Raw genomic sequence first — 25,218 nt, 5'->3', positions numbered from 1 at the left:
CATGTAGAACACAACGGATTCCACACGGCGAGAATGTAATATGGCAGCAACAAAACCAAATGGGCAATTAGAAGGGCGCTAATAACTTTGACAATTTTATGGTCATGTTTTAGCTCTCGGTGAGAATGGAGCCGGTCCGTAGCCAAGGTAAGGCTGTTGGTGTTTTGACTTCGGTTGCCCATGATTGCCGTAGTAATATGTCCAGCAATAGCAGACGTTTGATTTATTTCGTTTGCTTCTGATAATATAACGTTCTCAGAAACTGTCGTAATTGCACTCAAACACCCGTGTGTACTTGCAGAATTCGAGATATCGTCGTCCACATAAACAGCTCTTTTAAAACATATTGCTATTGCACATCTGTGCAAACAACTTTTGCATACTTGTTTGTTACAAGTTATGTTTTGATTTGCGGAATGAAATTCAGCTGATAATGGGTTAGCTAAATGTTTCTTTCTTGACAAAGTTTTGCGATAAATGCACACATAAAGAACAATCATTATCATCATTGGTATATAAAATGCCAGAAGTGACGTTACTATTCTAAAGCTATGAAAAGAAAATGTGAGGTCACATTCTGTTGCCGGAACTGTCCTTTTCGCTTCGATGTGTGGCCAAGAAATGATCCATGGCGTCCAGATCAAAAACGAAACAATCCAGACAATGGTTATCGTATTGCAAACCTTCCGTGGTGATCGCCTTGTCCTATTTACTATGGGCCTGGAGACACCCAAATATCTATCGAAAGAAATGACGAGAAGGTGCGCCATCGAGGCGGTGGCGAACGTGTAATCCAGACACAACCAAACATCACACACCACAGCACCAAACGGCCAATAACCAATCACACTGTACACGCCATACAGAGGTATGGAAACAAGACCAATAATCGTGTCGGTGACCGCCAAACTCACAAGAAAATAATTACTCAAAATGCGTAAGCGTCGATTTTGTTTGAATGCGATGATGATAAATATATTGCCTACGACAGTCACAACCGCAAGAATGGTCAAAGCAAATTAAATTCCTATTGTTCCCGCTGAACTTAACATGTCGGACGATGAATTCGTCGTAGTCCTATTATATACCACTATATTCAGCAATGTAGCATGTTTATATGAACACTCGTCAACATAAATGAATGTGATTTGTTTTTCCAAACAACGTATTGCTCTGATGATTTAAGCTTAATTAATTCCGGAGATGCAGTCATTTTTTAATTGCGATGTCAATTGTTTGAATTTCCCTTGTGTATTTGTGCCCTTCAACAGACGAAAGTATTGTTATATAATATGAACTAAAATGCTATGATTGTAACGTTTATTATCAATGTGTGTTGTGAGGATATTGTGTTCATTCGGCATGCGTTCTAACCAGTTAAAACTCCGATTGCATTGACTGTTCAAGGGCGCTTATTTCAGCCTCAAATCATTTAATGTTTAATGTCTGGTTGAACTGTTTCTATTCTTTTAATTGCAAATGGTCAATAGCTTTAAATAAAATTATAAGGATGGTCGTATGTTTCCAGAAAACTTTTTAAGTGTTTAAAACTTCCTTTATTTGAACCAAGACCAAACATGTATGCAAAGCATAGTTTGTTTATAATGAAAAAGAATTGACTCCCGAAAATAAATAACTTATTGGAGAAAATATTTCTTACAAGAATAAGAATAAATTTGTTATCATGTAGAGAAACCCATATTATTACCAAACAATGGCCTCCAAAATACCTTCATAATTATTTGTTTAATATAAATGTTTTTATAAAACATATATTGTTTCAAAATCAAAAGCATACTGTTATATGTGTTTAACATCGTTTATCGTTGTCCACATCTATTATTCCAAGCATTTTACGTTGCATTTTATTTGTTAATTATATAACAAAGAAAATGGAGGAGAGTACAATAAACACTTTTTTGTCATTTACATTTATTGATAACTGGAAAATCACTTAAATTTGTCGGCGATTAAATTGTAAGCAATACGTTTGAACATTTGAAAAGTATTCCAGGAAGTTAGAACCTCGCGACAAGAAATTTCATTCAAATAAGCAACAAGATCAAGTTTAAGTTAAGATAGTTGATACCATTTAAACACTCACTATTATATACAAAATGATGATATAAGTATACTGAAGTTAATAAAAGTTTACTTGGACAAAAACAGCAAGTAAAATGAACCATCGTTCAACATAAACAACTCCAAGAAGTCTCTGATCAAAAACGGAAAAACAATTGTGTGCCAAAGTTTAGTAATAAAACGTCTCGTAGTTTCTTTTTAATCACGCCCGTATTAAACGTACAATATATTTAATTCACATGATCTCAGACTATGCCGGGACATTTCATATACCATATCCATTCAATCCAACGGTAATCAAAGCCTCATCATGGAAAAAGCACTTGTAGGCAGTACTTTAGTAAAACATCAAGTACAACGACGAAAGTTCGATTAAATTGACAAAAGGCAACACCATATTTTGTTTTTGTTTCGATTGTGCAGCTATAAACGGTCTAGTATGACATATTTATTTATAGCTCGTGATCTGAACTGTTATTCTTTATGTTGACGAGTGGTTCTGCACATAAATGTTTTCCAAAAGTTCGTTGGAAGTAGGAAGCGCAAACAACACCATTTTCTTGGTCAAAAGTACAAGTAATTCGACGATTCAACGTAAATATATTATAAGCAAATCTGATGATTAACAACTTCATAGATTAAAGCTGGATCGGTTGAGGAAAAAACATGTAACAAGCTACTCATAGATATAAATTAAGAATATAAACATCCTTTAAGACCACATACGACTCATTTGCTTATATTCGTAGTGATAAATCCATAGACATGCTTTTTGTCGCAGTTCGTTGTGGTGTAGCTCCACCTAAAATAGGCATTAACTATTCAATTTGGTTTTGGGGCACTCGTTGAATAATTAACATAATTTACACAAACAAAAACAAACAATAATGTCATCATTATTAAAGTCAACCGAAATATAAGATACATTATTAAGAGACACCCTCGAGCTGTGTGTACAGCAAACATCCCATTCTTTCTGGCGAAACACCCTTTCAACGTGTCCATCGTACACATGCCAATTAAGCATGCCCTTGTGTGAACCTGAATGTATTTTGTCGTTTTCATTTGCTGGTTGGGATGTGTGAAACTCGATAAGTTAAATAGATTCTGCTATCAAAGATAGTATGTTAAATATAACGGTTGTTTTATTTCATCATATCAACATTTGTATTCAAGTAATAAGGTTGTTAAGCACATACTTAAACGTGTTTTTCAATATAACGTATAACGATACACTAAGTCAATTTATTACAGAATATAAAATCCTCCTCGTGTTGGGCCCTAAATCATACAAATGAAATACTGCTTTCCATGTTAAACTAAAACAGAATTGCATTTCACAAACACAAAAGCTGAGAGGGGTGTGCATATGCGTATGTTTTGTCAAGAAACAATGTTATATATACAATATGATATTTAACCAAAAATCATTATTAAAGCTGGGGTCAGTGCCTAGGGAGAGTATGTGCTAAGAATTGGCGATTAAACCGGTTTACGGTTAAAGGGATCCAATACCTCAGACTAAGCATATAATTAGTCACAAAACATACACTTAATAATAAACATAAATTAATGGCAATTTTTTATTTATAATTAATAATTACATAATAAATTTTATATTAAAATGCAATACAAGTCAATAATATTCCAATGTAATTATTATTCTCCTCATTGATTAAGATACATCAGAGCAACATAATTGCAAGTTTTTTAGTTATTATTTCAAATTAATAGCCTGGACAAAAACACACGATTAATGTGATCGCTTCAGTGTAACGAAGTGTTGTGTGCTGTAGCATAAGAGACACACAAGCTTTCAGTACTAGATATTCATTATTGACACCAAATTCTAGGACGGGATTTCAATGCGCTTTAACATTGTTATAATCATCAATATAATTCCCTAACAGTAATCATATAACATATTTTAAATGTATGCAAATATTTGTAAACTACTTATAGTAGCATGTAGAATTATGTATAACTACGCTAACACATTATCTTAGTTTCAAGTAGTTTTGTTTATGATAATATCAAAACACAGTTCGCACAACAGCAATAATGCAAACAAGGGATGTGTTTATGAAACACAATGCTCCCTACTGCGCCGCGTTCAAGCCGCACGGCAGCTATTTTAGAAAATGACCTTTTACCTTGAAGGATAACCTTGACCTTTTACCAATCAAAATGTGCAGCGCCATGAGATACATATGCATGCCAAATATCAAGTTGCTATCTTCAATATTGCAAAAGTTATGAACAATGTTAAAGTTTTGTGACAGACACACAGACACACACACACATACAAAGACAGACAGACAGGCCAAAACAATATACCCCAGAGCATACGATCCGGGGGCATAAAAATGAAAATCGTTTACCCCATTTCATGATGCTTCATTATGTTGTTTAATCCCATTGTAAATAGGAGAATATCTGACGATTTTTAATAGTGGTGTTATTAATAACGTATGTTTAACATTTGTTTTGCTTTAAAGTCGATTTTTATATCCCCACCACTCTTCCTAAGGGACGACTATAATATATTATATAACGCATTAGTTGAACCAGCAACACGTAAGTGATACGATTTGCGGATTATTGCGAAATGTAAGCAAACGTCGATAGGAATAATTATGATTTGCGTTAGTGAATTGAACGTTATACTAACAAACATATATCTTTCTTTTTTTAATTATTGCATTTTTATAAAGTTAAACTATTAAATGAAAGTATGTCACTGTTAGCCTAAATGAAATGAATTTAATACTTTGACTATAGACTGTTTTATCAATGCATACCCGTTATGAAGTAAATATTGGTATCTTTACAGTCTTGCTCATAGTTTTGGATATTATCTGGGTTGTTTGTATACTGTTGTGTAAAGTTGAGTACCAATTGAGAAATAAATATGCCGTCATTGGCTAAATATTATAACACAATTTATGACGGCTTTTATTGGCAAAGCGTTGTTTAATTAAAAGTAATTACATAATTATGATTTCTCGCAAGTCTGATTTCTTTTTTCCGTAGTCGATGACGAACGTAGGGCATACAAGTATTGTTCGGTCATATAACTTTCGTCGCTTACTTTGCGATATCTTATATTTGATACCATTTATTAGTGTAAGATACGTACTGTTAAAAAAACGTTCTATTTGAATATAAATATCTTCTTTAATGATTGTGTTGGTTTTTGTTTTTTGAAACGTTTGTGATGATTATGGATGAAAATAAATCGCAGTGGTGTAGTGGATATGGTGTTCGCCAAGCGATCGGTGGGTCACTAGTTCGATCCCCACCGTGAGAGCGTTCTTCAGATTTATCCCATATACACCAAGTACTGGTTCTAGTCCTAGGAAACAGACTCGAGCGGGTTTCAGATAAGCCTAAGGCTTTCTATGCAGTGGAGCTAAAATGAATAGGTTTAAACTACAACTTTTGGTTTCAACACTACAAATATCATTTTGTAAACAATGACTGTGTTAAGAATGAGCGATAACAAACTACCTGTATAATTCGATCCCGATTGTCGGAAGTGCCTTAAACGCCTCGCAGTTATTTTTACACTCAGGCGAATACTGATCAGATACAAGACACCACCGTAGAGTTTCAAATCTGTTTTATCGCATGTTTCCACTGCCTGCCTTTGAAAAATATACCTTTACGCAGAGTTAACCGTCTTTGGGCCTCACTTATTATAATAATGTGCTTTTCCTACGTAAATTACATGTTAGATACATAAAATAAATTAGCGTTTCGGTCAAATGGGCATGTAACCAATCGCAATAAGTGATGTGTCAATCACTCAATCTGTTTTCAATACTGGAACCTTGCCATTAAATTGTTCTGACAAGCAAACAAGGCGTCCGATTTTCCTAACACACATCTGAGGCCTACTTGCAAAACAATTGCTATTCAAAAAATAAATCTTTGAATTGAGTAATGAACGCACAACACTAGGGGCATGTAATATAATTATGCACGTAATCATTTTTAAAGTAAAAATACATAATCAAAATCAACAAAAATTTCGCAAATATTTCCTAGAAAAATGTTCACCCATAAAATATCAGTGTTTCTTATAGCACTAGCCAACATTTAAACGCTAGATTTGGTATGGTTACATAGATTTAACGATACACAAAATGCCCGTTATTATTTATGTGTGATACAGTATGTTCCATTTTAATTTCCTAAAATGATATCTATTTATATGCATGAATGTGTTCTCATGGGCTTCAAGCCTAATGTATTCTGAAAAAAACCCATATTAAAACCATTCATACGACACACGAACATTAACATGGTAAAGGAATATGTTTTAAATATGCTGTCCCACAAAAAGCAGCATTTTGTATCTTGTTACATCTATGTTACCAGACCACATCTAGTGTTGGGATTTTCGGCTATTGCTATATTTTCATTTTTTATGTGTTAAGTGTATTTTTTGGAAATATTGTGCAAAAGATTTATTGAGTGTGTATGGGCTTTTAAATGCTTTATTGTTATCGTCGGAAGAAAAAAATGTTTCTTCTTTTGTTGACAAAACTTATTCGGTGGATTTGCAGAAACAGCAAGTCATTTCTAGCATAATTCTTAACCTAAAATAGTGTAGACATCCTCCTATCATTTTTCAGATAATCGATATTGATAGCAAGTTCGATCACTCATGATAAACACTTTCTGCATAGTGTGGTAATATTGTCCCTTTTCTCAACCATTGCTTAAATTTGTTTGCCTGGTTCAAGGCTCGCCTCACCAGGGTTTGTTTATTTGTGAGTATAGTTTTTCTCTTAAAGTGTTTTATCAGTATCTCTACTGTGCAAGTACACCCGAATTACGGGAAAGTTATCAAACATTATGAACATTGGTCGACGCGCTTCTCATCATAGATGACTTGGTGTAGAGATAGTATTTACTTCAGGTACTCTTTCAGGTTTCCTGGGTCCCCCTCACATCACAAGAGCACACCAATATGTAATATCTTACAATAAACATTGGTTTGAAATTGCAGGTAAAAATTGGCTACTTGTGCTAGATAATTAGGTTGTAAAGCTGGGACACACTCCACAACCTCACATGCGGCAGCCTGAAGCGCAGAAGAACGTTAAAAGTTTGAAAACACAGGGTTCAAACAAGGAAGGACTCAACAATACTTGTTTTAGAAATAATGTCATACAAAGCTACATTCTCAAATGCAATGGCAAGTCTAGTCGGTGAAAAAGTCGGACTAGAAGACAAGTTGACGACGACTATTGATAAGCAATGTGCTTGCTTTTTGAATAATGCAGTTTTATTAAGGGCATTTTTTCGTTTGATTAAACAGCTAATAACATCAAGAACAACAACAACATTTCTTTCAGCAATAAAGATTATAATAAAGCCTCCAGCTTTAAATAATTAAAACACGAAACAAAAAACAAATCTGGTTCAGATTACTGTATTAATTACCCCCCGCCATAGGCGGAGGGATATTGTTTTGACGTTGTCCGTCCGTCCGTCTTTAAATCCGTCCGGAGCCATATCTTGGAAGTGCTTAGGTGGATTTCATTTTTACTTTATATGAGTATATATATGGATAAGGGGATGATGCACGCCAAATGGCATCGTACACCATCTGTTAATAACGGAGTTAAGGCCCTTTTTATCTTGAAAAAACGCTTTTTTGTGTGTCCGGAGCCATATCTTGGAAGTGCTTCAGCCGATTTCATTGAAACTTGGTATGAGTATATATATAAATAAGATGCACGCCAATAACAGAGTTATGGCCCTTTGTATCTTGAAAAAACTTTTTACAAACCACCACTGACCATACAAAAACGGTATTACAAACGCTTTTTTTGAGTGTCAAATATAACACTTTTGTGTCCAGAAGCATATTGGCGGGGGATATCAATTCAACGAATTTGCTTGTTATTTTATAAAGAAGAATGAAATCTTTTATAAACATATGTCATAAAAGGAAGGAATAATTAATAAGAAATTAATTTATGAATTGCATTTTTAAGTTATGTCCGAGCTTCCGTTTTTAAATTTGACAAAATAAATTTCTTAATATTTAAAGAATAAAACCACTTCAAACTTTTTCATAATATAGGAATACATCCATATTTGTAGACCATGCTTTATGAAATATATTTTTTTTTCCGTGTTTATTGTTATTTTTAATCTTTATCTTAAATGCCCACTTGGTACAGCACACATCGACATCTTCAAGCGCATTGTGACTTTTATTCTGAAACAAATTATTTCTTGAAATGTAATTACATGTTTTATTATCGGGATATATAGCAAACATGTCTGTTTTTATTTTAATTTCATATGGTTTCATAATGTAAACAACGCCTTGTAAGGATCTCAATTTTAATTTCTAAATGATCCTCTAAGAACGATTCCTCGTGTGGATGTATTGCTGTATAACACAACAAGAGCTATACAATAAAGACGAATAAGTTAAATCACGACCGAATTTGACTAAGTCAATACAAAGTATTTATTCACACTATGAATACGTTATTAGCTCGTTCGTTAACAATGTTGCATTTTGTCTTTGTTTTATGTTCATTTTAGCATGCAATATTAATTATCGAATTCCAATAGGATTCCGTAATATAACAGAAGACTAAAAAAACATTTACATACTTTCGGAGTCGGTGTTAAATAAAGAAAAGTAGCAAACAAAAACACGCACCTAATAATATACATACTTTCGCAATTGGTGTACATTATGCAAGTGTTACATCTACAAAGTATTTCTCGAGCACTATTAATAGTTTCATAATTGTCAACAAAAGATAGTACAGGTCTACTAATTAGGGATGCAACGATGTACTTACGAATACTAAGTAAGAAATAGTTTAAACCAATTATACAATTAAAACGCATGGCATCATTAAATAAATAGCATTTAATTTCCTTTTGTATTGGTCTTTCAAACTTGGAGAGTAACAGAACATCAACACAATGATCGAAAAATTTAATGCATGTACAATGTTCACAAAAAACGAAAAAAACAATCCATCGACCACATACAACACATCGCAAATTGATGAAACTCTGAGTTGAGGGTAAAATGAATATTCATAACATAAACATCTGTATCATACAAGTGCAACATGTCGCATACAAAATTGTCCTCATTAAACGAGTGTGTTGAAATCTGTAGCTTTAAACGAATAGTTGGCAATAATAGTGTGGTCCTACAAATCGACATATAAACCCGTCGATACATAAACATTTCACTTGAAAAAAAATGCGGTAGGTTCACAAAGAAACTGTTTCAATTTCCATTTGCCAAGGAAGTGATCCTATTTGATGTAAATTGCGATAACGATTCCTGAAATAAAACGTGAACATGACGGTAAAATTAGTGTAATAAATGACCTGATAACATCATATTTTCGTATTACTTATTTTAGCCCAAACCATCTAGATTAATAATATAATTTTAAACAGAGAAAGAAAATATTGTTCATTAATGTAATAATAACGCACAATACAGACTAAAAGTAAATCCCATGGGATTTATCAGGGATGGGTATTGATATTAACATACACAGTAAGTAGTACTTGCTTTGTTTTAGAAATCAGCGTTTTTATTAAGGATATTTTATCTAATGACAAAAGGTTAAACCAAGATGCCGTTCTTTCGAGGTGTAAAACATTCACCCAACTCAATTCTTTCTTGTTCCAGCCGATGACAAAATAAAGCATATACGTAAAAACATTTGTTTCACAATATCAGAACTATTTTGTGAGCTTGTGTGTGATATTCATGTCAATTTAATAACGAAAACAAATTCATATTTATAATTTTTGCTTCTTTTATAAATCGTCCAAACCAATGGATGCCTTTGATGGATAACAGCAGTCTTCAATGTAATAAACCATGTCAACCTTAAGTTGTGCACACCCTACAATCTTTCTTGTTTTTGAGTACATTATATTAGCTCAGGCACGGTAAGAATGTCTTAAAATGTCCCGATTCAAGAACGTGAGATTCAGTTAACCTTCAATGTCAAACGTTTACCTGTCATTGTTTGTGATTTTCCTGCGTAATCGCCAGTATCGAAATAAATTTTCGGATATGCGGACGACCGATCATAGTCACACCAGTGGAACGACGATATAACAGCTGCAATCAGCAAGTCGTCATGGCATCCCGCACTCCAATGGCTTGGTGAGACGTGAAAGTCTCGTGACCAATGTCTGTAACATGGAAGAAGTAGAAAACTGTAGCTCGAAATTATGTTGACCTGTTTGATTGTGAATGAAATAGTGTGGGACGATATGCACTGATGTTAAGCAGACTAAACTTTACGTGGGTAGTCAGTTTGGATCATATCATCATTAGTACACCTTTTGTAGAAACATTTAGCTAGCAAAGTTGGTGACATGGTAAATTAGTTGAAGGGGGAGGACGCTGTTTTGACAAGGTATTTAATGAGATATATGCATTTATTTTAATGTTTGAAAAGGTCGCATAATGACGATTAACACGAGTACTTTATTAACTAAAGGATGTGCTTTGTTTCCTGTGATAATGGGAATCCATTTACGTCAGTTTCAAAGCATGTTATGTGGTTTAAAGTAACATTACTATTCAAAATCAACGAAAATTTCGTACAATTGTTCGTAAAATAAACTTAACCAATTAAAAATCAGTGTTCCTTATGACAATTGCCGAAATTTCAACGTCAGATGTGGTCTGATAAAATAGATGTTTGTAGATACAAAATGCTCGTTTTTATTATTGTTTTGCATATCTATTCATACGATACATTAACACTTAAATGGTGTTCGTGTGTCGTGTGAATAGATATATTCGCGGGAATTAATTGTGGCCATAAATAAATAAAAACGAGCATTTTGTATCTACAAAAATCTATGTAATCATACCATATCTAGCGTTGAAATTTTGGCTATTGCTATAAGGAACACTGATTGTAAAGGTATTAACTTTATTTTACGAAATACTTAACAAAATTTTCCTTGATTTTGAGCGTTATAGTGACTTTCATATATTTTTTTCTTAATCACATTTCTTACTGTAGAATTATAAAAATACCTTACGAAAAACCTGCAGACCAACTAAATCGATTCACCTATTTGCAATAAGATATAGATCTTGGGGTGGCTGATGCACGATAAAATAGATTGTTTATTGGCGTCTCACTGAAGTGCGGCGACTAGTATGTAATACGTTTTTTTCGCTATTGGGAGGAGAGGTTATTTTACGGATAAATGTATATATTTTTGTTTTCAGAATATCTTGCATAGTGGTGATTGTTTGTGTTAATTAGTGTACTGCATTTGTGCCTATTACAATTACTAGAACATTTATTGCCAATAATGCAAAGCTAATTGTTTTTATTAATAATAATCACAGGGACTGAGCAATAATAAAAGATCACAGGGACTGGGCAAATACGCGAACCGGTCAAACTTTCTGGTTTTGTAAAAAAACAAAACTTCTTTGTTCCACTATCCTAGCAATCACCTAGTTACTAATAAAGGCGCTATAGAGCGCGACACGTATTATTAATTGTAATAATGAGTCTTGATAAAGAAAGCAGCCGCTTATCAATGAGGAGCACCATCACAGCACCCCAGTCTCATTACTATCAAGTCCTCCTACAGTTTTTTTTAAGAACCACATATTGAAGGCCGCAGGCCTGACCCGTATCTTGCCAGTGGTAGGGGCCCTTTGGTATGAACCTTTAGCCCCGCGCACTATCCAGCGTTTAAACTTCCGGGTTTACATTTAAACCGACTATTAATAGCTTATTAATATCTTAGTTAGAAGGTGATTTTTCAAGCGATTCCGTAGTGTAGTGGTTACACGCTCGCTTCACATGTGAGAGGCCCAAGGTTCGAGCCCCAGTAGAATCAAATTATTTTATTTGCGTTCTATGTTACCTTTTTGTTTTGATGTAGACATTTTAGTATAAATAAATATGCTGTTTTATTGTAACCATTTTTGTTTTTATTATGCCCATTAAATATATGTGTGAGAGGGTGCGGGGGGGGGGGGGGTTCGTAAACACATTAAAACTTTTACAGTGTTTTCATATCAATGAGTACTCAACTCCTATCGTAAATGAGCAACGTAAGAATAAGATCAGAATCATCTCCCATTGAAGTTGAGAATATGAAATTACGCTATAAGATGAAGCAGATTTTTGTTAAACCTATACAGTTCTGTTCCATGAATGAAAACTGCACACGGATGCCAGTAAAAAAAGGAAACCAATTTAAATAAAATGAAGTATGAAATATTTGGGAGTTACAACACAAAATCATAGATAATGGTTATTTGGGGGTTATAACACAACATCATAGATAATGGTTATTTGGGAGTTATAACACAAAGTCATACATAATGGTTTTACCAGTATTTTTTTATTTTTTGTTTAAAATAATCGGCGTATATATTAATATTAACAGTAGGAAAAAATAGTTCCATGTAACTTCATTGAGTGCCCTTTACACTGAAATTCCCGACGCCCTTTGATGATTTGCATCAATACTTATCTTGTAATTACTGTAATGCATTTTATGACATGTTAACCTTATTCTGATAAGACATTGTGTTTAACCATTGTTATGCTGTCATTTCATATGATGCAGGTTAGAGGGCAATAATAAGTGCATCGTTCGTTGCAGTATATGCAAAAAGGAATTGAACATTAGCGGAGGACTGAAATACCATTCCGCATTCATGGACCACATGAGTTTAAATGTAGAATATACCAAAAAGAATCCTTCAACAGTGCCGGACTAAAACAGAAAACAAAAACACGACCCAAACCAAAACATTACAGTTGATGTTTTTAGGGTTTTTATTTTATTTTATAAAATCTACATAGACAGTCTGACATATAATTGCTATGAGTGCTACTTAATTACACATTTCGTTCGTATATATCATGATACTAGTTGCAATCTTTTTATTAAAATAAAAAATGTATGTGTTAGGTTATTTCTGAATAGATTTTCAAGTGTATTCAGCAATTACATACATGACAAAAAATAACATGAATTTGCGTCGGAATACATTTTGTTATGCTTTTAACATATTAACATTACTTAAGAAAAGAAGGCAATTTTAGGAACAAACGAAATAAAATATCTAAGTGAACCAGTACTTTTTTTCCTGAATACAACAGTCTTAAATAATATGTAAAAACAAGTATACAAGAGAAAAGATAATGTATATATTAATCACTTCTCCTGAAATCAAATCGTGTAGTGCGTTGCACAAATCTTTCTTTCCACAGCAAGTTAATCGTTTGGATTATAATATATTCACCAACTCAGAACTTGTTTTAACGAAAGACGTCCAAAATTTGTCACATTAAAGTTACATACATGTATCAATATCGTTACGGTAAAACGCGTTTAGTGTCATTTTATTAAGTTAACTGTTAATATTTAAGTTTGCAATAAAAAAAATATCCACTGATATGCATCTTCTAAGCAAGCGTCAGGTATTCCGAATCGCAATAATTGCTGTATTTGGTCACAACAACCGTATAATAGTATCGAACCGGCTTTAGCCTTATCTGGTTTTAATTACGATTAACTGACGTGGTACTCACATGTAATCTTTTTTGATGTGGTGGGTTTTCATTTAGATTTCACTTTTTTGAGCGGTACACACTTGGAAACGCCTTTTAAAAAAAATCTTGGCATCCTCAACGTCTATATATAACTGGCGTCTTGATAGCTGGAAATAGTTAGAATAGTATTCCGATTAGACAAAATATTGTTCTGTTTAGGCATTTTCTTTACGTAAGTATGTTCATATGTGTTAACACAAACAGGTAAGAATTACACTGTGTTAATAGTGCCATAAAATCCTTATATTACGCGCACCAAATGTTTGCGTCAAGTATGTGAGAAAACAAATATATAAAAATACTATAAATAATTATTAAAATAAATAGCTATTGATCTCTAAAGAGAAAAGGTTCTCCTAAATATTCGCACCGATGTGGAATTCATTTACGACAGTTATTTCGTGTCAAAACCTCTAAGAAAATTGTGTTTGTTATTGGGAAGTCAGGTCCCAAAATATGCTTCAAAGGAAGTCAGTTCAAAAATGGGATTATAGTTCTTCAGCCAAGTACCCAAAATTGAGGTGGGGTGTACCAGTAAGGGGGGCAAAACTACACCAATATATCTTGGATGATGCATGGCAGTAGTATATGAAAAAACCGTCTGGTACTGGCAGCTTTTGTTATTTTTTCTCCTTTGAAGATGGGGCATCAATCAGCTTAATTTTCATAAATTGACTGGGAGAAATTGAACCGCAAATTGCATGTAGTATTAAATTAGGGTAAATATATGAAAAAAATACCTTCAACCACCAAAACATTGCTACAAAAGGTGTTTTAACTGAACCTGGTAAAACATATCAAAAGTATACCACAATCTGACGTCCGAAAAGGGTTTGTTTTTCAAGATGGCCGCCAAGATGGCCGCCAATACCTATTAATGATCATAACTATGTAACTATACAATCACAACTAATGAATTTGGTTTTTATTCCTAGGTTTCAAGGGGCAAAGAACACATAGAGATAATCAGACAATGTTTAAGTGTACAATAGTACACACAACTCCAACATGGCGTCGAAAATGGCCGCCAAGATGGTCGCCAAAACCTATAAATGATCATAACTATGTAAATATCCACTCAAATTTGATGAATTTGGAGGCTATACATGGGTTTCAAGGGGCAAAAAACACATTTAGATCATCATACATTGTATAAGTTTATAATATTACACCCAAAACAAAAATGGCGTCCAAAATGGCCGCCAAGATATCCACTAAAACCTATAAATGATCATAACTATGTTACAATCCACTCAAATCTGATGGATTTGGTGTCTATAGCTACGTTTCAAGGGGGAAAAGAACACATAAAGATCATCAGAAATTGTATAAGTTAACAATAGAACACAAAACCAACCTGGCATCTAAAATGGCCACCAAGATGGCCGCCAAAACCTATTAATGATCATAAATATGTAAATATCCACTCAAATTTGATTATTTTGGTGGATATACATAGGCTTCAAGGGACAAAAAACACATTAAGATTATCAGACACTGTTTAAGTTTATTATATTACACACAAATCCAACTTGGCGTCCAAAATGGCCGCCAAGATGGCCACCAAAACCTATGAATGATCATAACTACGTAACTTTCCACTCAGATAAGATCATTTTGTTGTCTATACCAAGGTTTCGAGGGATTCAGAACACATTACGATCGTCAGACATAGTTTAAGTGTATTATGTTACACAGAAATCTCACATGGCGTCCAATGACACAATACGAAGGACTGCAAGTCCATTACTTTTGACGAGATGCTTGTTATGTGAAACGCCATAGTTTGGACCTGCCGCGATTTCTGGATTTTGACAAGAGGATCGATATTTTTCAGCTTCATGCAACACTGAATTGGCAGGGAAGTATGCTTATCTTGCATCAGCAAAGCCAGTACCCTGGACCAAATTCTTGCCTATGATTAATATGTACAATGGGGACAAAGCGTGCATTTTGTCAACATAAGTCTTAGTTTGCAACCTTGCAACAAACTTCACACAGTTGTAACGTTTAACCAACCCTTGTATTGGAAGGTTGCCGTAATCATCATTGATGCGCCACAAAGTAGTTGAAAATGTTGTTCAGAATTTGGGATGTTTCATAAACGTACGAACTTGCGGGGGGGGGGGCAAAGGATCCCTCATGGAAGAAACCGCTCTCAAAAACATACTTGAGGCTGTCTATTGAGAAATGCAATTGTGCACATTGTGACACGAAAATCTCTCCAGACGGCTTCACGGGACCATCTTCTTGTTGAAAAGTGCAAACACAGCCAGCTTTCAGCCGAAAAGACCAAGGAAGATCCAGACATTCAGATACTGCTGGATCATGCCAAGGATTTGTACTCTTCCTTTCTTAGGGGCAAAAAAAACGCTTACAGATTAATTGTTATGCGATTTTGATCAAACTCGTGAGGGCTACAGAGAAGAAGAAACATGAAATTGCCCAGACCTCAAAGACAAGCATAAAATGGCTGAATTATCAGCTTATGATTAACAATTCAAGTGTGTTGATTAAAGTATATCGTACTGGGTGTTGGTTGATGCCTTAGACAGTGCCCGATTTGCTATCCATCTTTGCTGCAGCTTGGTACATTGCCTGCAATCTGCGTATTACTACACATACCTGCAGCGAATAAGCAACCTGGAGGAAACGCACCCGGACGTTTATCGAAAGTTCGGAATTGGTTTTCACGTTGTTTGTAGGAGCCATCAGTGCTGGGCTGGGCTAGGACTTGATCTTGTTATTGAGCAAACATTGATGATGTTTTTTTATATAGCACATGTGGTCTAACTCGCGGCAGTGGAATGACCGAGGAAATGCGAACCCCTTACCCTATTTGCAACATCCGAGCACAACAGTGCGATGCAGGATTTCACAGACCTGACCCATACTACAAGTCCATAACACAAAGACTCAAGTGAGGCGTGCATCAAAGGGGATTCTTCTGATCTAGAGAAAATGCAGACACAGATTACAACCTGCTCACCATAAACAGCTGACCCTACTTTGAGAAACATGGTCAATGGGGTAGTGGCTGGGTCAGATGTGAATGTTCATGCAATTGAGGCGGTTGGGAAAACGATCATAAGAGATACCATAGGAAAGCCGGTCTTTGCTTATCAATTCAAGAGAAAATACAAAGCCAAATCTCTTGGGAATAGCTTGGCTGTTAAGATCGCTTCTGACCGTGCTTTTGATCTTGCCCTTCTGTTCCAGCGTTTTCTGGTGGTGTCAAAATCTGGAGATCCTTCCCTTGCAGTCGCATTGTCTTATGAACTGAGCTCCCATCCTGCTGCCTTTTTTGAAGCCAAGAACATTCTTTGTTCAGCAAATAAGACTCAGCTCGCTCAGTCAATTTGAGATTATGCTGTAGACACATTATGTGAGGCTGTGATGAACTGTATTCATGAAACAGATGCATGATGGTGGCACCTTACTGCATCGTTAACCATGGAGAAGGGCGACTCATATAACGCAATAGCCGAGTCGTATGTAGATTCAGAGAAAGGCATTACGGACAAGCGACAGTGGTGTTCGATGGCTACGAAGACGGTGGTTATAACAAAGACAAAATGCACCGGAAACGTGAATCATATTGTGAGTATCAGCAAAGAAACAGAATGCTCATGTAAAAAAGGAACAAGGCCGGCATGATTGCTCTGATCAGCACAATTATGACTAAAATGGGGTGCTATGTTGTTCTGTCTTTAGGGGATGAAAAAGTTCAAATTGTTAAAGCAACAGTATAACGATCACGTCGTAGCACCACAACGTTGGTGGGCGAGGATACAGATTTGCTCATCTTGATCCTGCATTACTCTGGAAGGGACAATAAGACCATCTACTTCCGCTTTTATGTAAATAAAGTCATAGGAACGCAAAGTGTATAATATTAACCTTTTGAAAGAACTCGTGCTTATTCAGTCTGTAATTAATCTTCAATGATTTTCAGCAAGGGTAAAAAATGAAGTCAACAGAAGTTAGTAAAACCTGATTTTATCATGAAGTCATCTGCTGGTTCATTCTCTCTTCCAAATGTCGTAAATTGGATTTTATGATTATTTAACTCGTCAGTGATAACCTCAATTCGATTAAAGTGTTCCCTGTCTCCTAAACTCTGGCATTTTACATAACAATCATAACGTTGAGTAACAAGTTATGGACTTGTGGTCCTTCGTATTTTGTTGATAGCCATTTTGGACGCCGTGTTGGATTTATGTGAAACGTAATAAGCTAACATTTTGTCTGATGATATAAATGTGATATTAATGTGTTATTTGCTCTCTGAAACCGGGGTATATACACCAAATTAAATAAATTTGAGTGGATAGTTACATAGTTATACATGTATTTTATAATCATAAATATGTTTTGGCGGTAATTTTGGCGGCCATTGTGGACGCTGTGTGGGATTTGTGTGTAATATAATAAACTTAAACAATGTCTGATGATCGTAATGTGTTCTTTGCCCTCTGAAACCTATGTATAGACACCAAAATCGTCAAATTTGAGTGGCGAGTAACATAGTTATGATCATTAATAGGTTTTGGGGACCATCTTTGCGGTCATCTTGGCAGCCATTTGGACGCCATGTTGGATTTTTGTGTTACAAAATTAACTTACACGTTGTCTGATGATATTTATGTGTTCTTTGCCCCCTGAAACCTAGGTATAGACACCAAATTCATCAAATGAAAGATGATAGTTACATAGTTATGAACATATGGCGGCCATCTTGGCGGCCATTTTCGACGCCATGTTGGATTTGTGTGTACTATATTAAACTTAAACAATTTTTGATGATCATTATGTGTTCTTTGCCTCTTGAAACCTAGGTATAGACACCAAATTCATCAAATTTGATTGGATAGTTACATAGTTTTGATCAATAAAAGGTCTTGGCGGCCTTCTTGGCGGCCATCTTGAAAAAACACTTTACGCAGGTCTGATTGTGGTAAACTTTTGATATGTTTTTAAGGACCTTCTACCCTACCAGGATCAGTTAAAAGACCTTTTGTAGCAATTTTATGGGGGTCAAAGTGTATATTGACCCTACTATTTTGGCGGTTCGCTAGTTATTAGAAACTTTTCTTGCAATCTCATTAATATTCATAGATATGAAAATGTACTAATTTGAATATTTAACTGCAGATCATACTAGGTAATAATCATAATCTTCATTTTAACACCAAACTTTGTTTCTAGAACCAATTTTGAAGAAAAATTTGAGAATTATACTAGCTAAACTAGCTATTTAGTCAAAGCCTGACGGTTGCCATATAAACAGCTCAATAATAATTTATAGCTGCCCAACTGAGATTGTTATCACACATTTTGTTTCTTTATATTGAGTATACAATCAAGTAAGATAGGTGTTGTTTTGCCCCCCTGAGCGGTACACCCCAACCCATCTGGCTGATAGACTATTACACCAATTTTATAGGCAAATTATAGAAGAAACGACCCCGAGAAAATATGATAATCTTGATTTTAGTTATAGTTTATTGCACGCGTGAGTCAATGCTGTGTATTATAAGAGAAAAAGATACTTTTACATCCAATATCTCGAACGGAAAGTAAGTTTACAACATATTTGTAGACAATTTTCCATCAATAACTTTTAATCCCGATGTCTGCGATCTTTAAACAAAACGGAGGGAAGCACTAACATCGTGGAGCTGAAAGAGCTTATTCCTTTAAAATAAATATAAATACAAAGTGGCTTACCGCATGAAAATATCCGCTACTTCTTCACGAAAAACACAAAAAGAGACGCCGTCTTGAGAGTAAGTTCCAACTAACCTCACTTACGCATCCATTCCCCCGTGTCACGTGCGGTTAGAGAACATACTATTGTTTCTCGATGCTGAAATCTATAGTTTTATATGATAACGAGTAGATATCGACTTAGATGCGTCGCAGACAGACAGTGATGGCTCCACGAAACATTTTCACAACAGATCCCCCAACACTCCGTTCAAGATGAATTGCTTCCACGCAAAAACACAACAATTCATATTTATATATATGCCAAACTATTTTCAAAAGTATCATAATTCTGAACACCGATCACAAACAAATAAAGATCCATTTGATGTATTTTAAGCTTCATTTTAAATTGAACCATTTACTGCCTTTATCGAATAACACTATTTAACAGTCCATTCACACTCTCATTCGGGCTAGAATTCGGAATTACTTTTATTTTTTGAGAGCAAAACACAATTCAGAATATAATCTCCATGCATCTTGCAACGCCTGACATCAATTACAGTTTATTCCTTCGTCGGTACTGGCAATTTTTATTCAATTATGGCGCTTAAATCTTCAATTATATCGATAAACAGTATGAAAACATATTAAACATTGTCAATTAGTCGATATATGAACGGATCTGTTTAAACTCATTTACACTTTGGTAATATTACATTTTGTTATATTCTGACTGAATAATGTGTTCACGATTAAAACGTAAAGTAAAGACTATTTTAGGAAGCATATATTTAGAAAGAAATGTAAATAATGTGTGTGTTTGATTCTTATATATCATGAATTACCCTTCAATAGAAAAGTTAAAAAAGCTGGCATTTGCCCTAACACCGGGCCTTGGGAGTTCAGGATCCTGTTCTGAGAGAACCAGTTGCTAATTGTGCTGTTCCTGCCGTCAAATGTGATGTTTTGTTCCAAGCTTCCGATGTAGAACGCGATCGTTACCTAAAATTGCAAAAAATATTGCGCATTGCCCTTTACATTTAATATAATTGGGGAAGTGTATTCGCGAACAGTAATATATTCAATAAATTCAATATTGACTAAAATCCATTCATGTCAAGTTTTCATCTGAAGAGTCAAACCTGTTCTATGTTTAGACTGCTCCAAACCGTAGCGATGCTATGCCTGTAGTGTTTGTTACAGGAGGTATTTCCCAGGTGCTGACAAGCAGGGTTCTTGGTAACGTTCTTCCCTGTCAACCAGGCGTTTGTAGGATTCGATTCTATTCCAGGGAATCCACGGAACACCAACGTCCACTCTGACAACAACAGTAAGAGACAACGTTTAAAACGCAATGACTAAATATATATTGTATTAACAAACCTCATCATCACGCCTCATAAATCGTCTTAATGCGTAATAAATGTGCTTAACGCTGACAGAATAACTAACACGAGATTCGTTTATATGCGACTGTCATATTGGTTACCGTGAAGCTGACTAGTACATTATCGCACTGGTATGTTTTGTTTTACAATTTCGTTCAAATCATGTGGTTTCGTATAATTTTGTGTTTAATGGTTTCCCCTTTACTCACAATCTCAAGAAAGAAAATATAGTTTTATTTACTAATTTATCGCATCTACTTGAACTTATTTAACCATTTTGTATATCTGTTTGATTCACTTGTGTAGTAAATTAGTTATTTAGCTTTTATTCAGTTTTCTAAATACATTTATCTACGCCCAGACCATACGTCCGAAGATATTTACATTCATTTTGATATACAATCCGTGTTCGTTCGCTGACGTGCAATAGCATTTGGACAAACATTTGCACAAAACACCTGTTCAAATGTGCACTCCTCAACATTTACGAAGTAATTCTCGATTGAAATGATTAAACGTTAAATGGTGGGGCTGGAAAAGTAATACTCAAGAGTGTCTGCAAAGGATGCGTTTGATAATGGTTTTGATGCTCTGTGGTAGCTAGGCCTTCATGCATTCGTCGTAAAAGTGATCAACATTCATACAGTTATCGACCATCTTCACAAGTTCTTCGCAACTACACATGCGCATAAGGTTTCATTATGCCTTAACAGTATTAATTTGGGTGGAATAAAATGCGTGTTTTTTTAAACGTGATTTATACGGCGTTGGTGTCAATTTCAATCAAAGTTTAACAACGCTTAATAGACCTACGAAAAGTACTACATGTTGGTGTAGAGTAAAGAAGAGCTTAGAGTCCAATTCAAAACGTGACACAATTTCAGTCTTTTACTTCACCAGGCGATTCCTGCGAACTTGTTGTCTTAAGATAAAATGCGTATTTAAAGACACAGACAAATCACAACTCTTTCCTGTTATATGTCGCTTCAAAACCTTCGTCAATAAGTATTCGTTATATTTCTCAAAATAACAATTGTATATTAAAGTTGAAAATCAAATTAACCGTAACTTACGTCACGATTTAAGAACAGCACTACCGCAAATAAGCGCCAAATAAATCACATTCTTATACTAATTAACTGTTTAACATATAATAAATAACAAAAAACATTTATAATAAATTGCAATAGTAACAACTATAACAATAGTAATTATTATAATCATTATGATTATTCTCATTACCATCAACATCACAATTACAAGTATCACCATTATCATTATGAGCTAAATAATCATATACTTCTATAAAAAAAATGTTATTTCTATAACATAAACAACTATGTAACAATAATAATATCTGCCATGATATAATCATAACTTATATTATTATCATAAACAAACGTATTTCTAAAATGAAAAATGAAACACAATAATTACAATTGAGCATTAATCACAACATTAATACAAATAATGTACACAAAATAATAATCTTTATCATTATTATTTTTACCATCGTCACTATCATCAAAATTATCATCCTCAACATTTTTCTATATATCAATTTTAAATACTAAAATTACAATCATCATATTATTTTGTTAAAAATGAAAATGCTAATTAGGTATTTATCAGCCATATTGAGTTCATGCATAAACAGTTATTGATTGTGTGATTATATATATCCATTAGTCTCTGCCAGTTAATAATGTTGTCTATATGCCTGCCATAAAATATCCGTGGTCGATTATGTGTCAGTCCATCGGGAATTCGCTTCTTGAGTGAATGAGCGCAAGTAAATTCTTTGAGTTTTCAGTATTTATAATCGAAAATACACAGGGTACACTCACATCCATATATTCTCTCCCAACCCCAAGCGGTTTAAATGATCCGCATTTTATTCGATGCCTTGTAACAACCTCGCGCTCTTTCAGTCTTTGTTTTTTTTTAAGAACGCTTAACTTCCACATCCAGAAACAATATTATCAAATTGATGCCAAAATGACGTCCATGTTTTGCCTATTCCGCAATTGTTTAGTACACCTTTCGCCGAAAGTGAACTAACCTTACATCTTCTTTTATATCGTCTTTGTTGGTTTCAACACGATTTGTCTTCCCATGAACACGAACATCTGACACGTCTCTGACTCTTCCATTTTAGCAGTTAACCCTTATTTCATTTTCTCTGATGAATATAGTGCAGGTAGATGTCTGTGTACACTTGCCTGAGCTTTTGGAAACATTTCCTGTATGCTAAAACAAGAGCACTCTTTCATTGTCATGTTTCATAGTTTGTTGGTTTCAAGAGAATTTCTCTAATCAATTTATCTGCATGTACAAACTATTAATATTTTGACTTAAGAAAGTTTCTGAAGTTTTCCGGTTGTCTCGGTTTTTGTTACTTATGGTCGTAGTCATGGAAGCATTTTTTCTCGAGTCGAAATTATTTCAATTTTGAGTTAGATGATTTGAATAATTATTTAAGTATATGATGGTGATGCTTATTATAATCTCATTGTGGCAGCCTTCTTGCTTCTTTTTTTGTCACATGGATTTCATTCGACTCTGTACTTAACTTGAATATATTTTCAAAGGATTCGACACAAAACAGGCAATTAAGTAACATGTCAGTTTGTATTTATCAGAAGCAAACGTGGACTTGTAATAGGACGTTTCAAGACTATGTGTATACATAGTTTTCCATCAATTTGTCAATCCTAATTTTAATTATATTAAGAATGGAAAAATGCTTTTCCATTTGGGGGTCGAAACGTCGGTTTGACCACTAAGAATCGAATATACAATGTAAATCATCCAAAATACGTAAATTAAGGAATTGTAATGTAAAAGAAACTTAGAACTAGCTTTATTCCTAAATAATATAATTTTGCCAATCGACACAAGAATACTCTTCAGATTTTCCCTACGATTGCAACAATTTTGTCATTATATATTTCTGGCGATCGAATTGTTTATAACAAGCGACTCGGATTGTTAGATTTTTGAAACTTTGGTTCCGCTTGGTATGAAGTATATTTTTATTTCGGTCGAAAAATATAAAATATGTTCTAATATATATTATAATGCCTTATACAGACTCAATTCGATGTTGCAACCTTTTAACCTCATTCGCGTATTCAATTAGGATTTCTTGTTTATAGTTTATGGTTGTATTGGTTTTGCGATGAAAAGACCCACGATTTTAACGACACAGAGACGAAATATTCATGTAAGATGATCACAAACCGGTTTAAGTTAACGTCTAATTACGCAGGACACAATACATGTTTTTAACTTTTTTTTTTCAGCAGCAATAATGTTCAAACAAGATATGCTAATATATACTTTTTGACCTTGTGGTTTTTGTTTGATAAAAACAAGTTAATATGTATTTTTTTATTTGGTTGTTTGTGATAGGTGTTTAAAAAAAAAAGAAAAATTATGAATTAATATGAGTTGCATAAAGTGAGTAGAAAGCAAACTGGACTTGTTTATGAAAGTTGAATGTGTTTCCATTTATGTTCAAATATATGAAGGGTATCGTTGTTGAGGGTAATTTTTTTTTTCAATTTGAATCTTTAATTTTAAATAATTGATGAAACAGTTCATGGTGGGTGTCTGTTTTCTGCATTTCATGCTGAATATAATTTTTTTCATTAATATAATAATGTAGTTCACAGCGTTATTAACCTTTTGTATTTTGAAGGTATTTACCCCTAAACCGACGTCTAGGAGAGATAGTTTAACATTTAATAGTTGTTTGTCTAGAAAATTTGTCAATTGATTCCATAGAGATTGAATATGTTCACACTCCCAGAAAAGGCGTTCTATTGTTTCAATATGTTCACTACACATATCACATAGATTTGTGTTGGATAGGTTGCACTTAAAAAGATATTTGTTTGTAGTTATGACTTTCTGGATGTATTTATATTCAACATTTATCAGTGTGCTATCAGTAGTTGATTTATATGGCATGACAAATATTTGTTTCCAATTATTATTTTTTTCTCCAAGAAGGTTTTGCCATTTAGTTTGAGCTTGAAAGGGTTCGGTAGGATTTTTGATTTGTAGTATGTAAAATATTTTTTTCGTTTTGTTTTGTTTTGCAATTATGTTTTCTACAAATGTTTTTGAGTAAATGGCGTGCTATTTGTATTGGTAACAGCTTTAATATGTATGGTTATACTTTTGATCAATGTGTAGTACATCAGGAAATTACTTGTAGGTAGTCAGAATATGTAGCATAAATTATCAACAGAATATAAGTCGTTTATTCTGTAGTCGTACACTTCATATACATATTTTATGTTTCGTTCAAACCAATGTTTATAGAAAAAAGTTTTATTGTTAGTAGATATATCTTTATTGTTCCGTATAATGGTTTTATTGTTTATTTTGGTTTCTAAATT

The sequence above is a fragment of the Dreissena polymorpha genome, chromosome 3, assembly GCF_020536995.1.
Source record: "Dreissena polymorpha isolate Duluth1 chromosome 3, UMN_Dpol_1.0, whole genome shotgun sequence".
Classification (NCBI taxonomy): Eukaryota; Metazoa; Mollusca; class Bivalvia; order Myida; family Dreissenidae; genus Dreissena; species Dreissena polymorpha.
The sequence above is the reverse complement of the archived record's forward strand: the minus strand, read 5'-3'. Positions refer to the sequence as shown.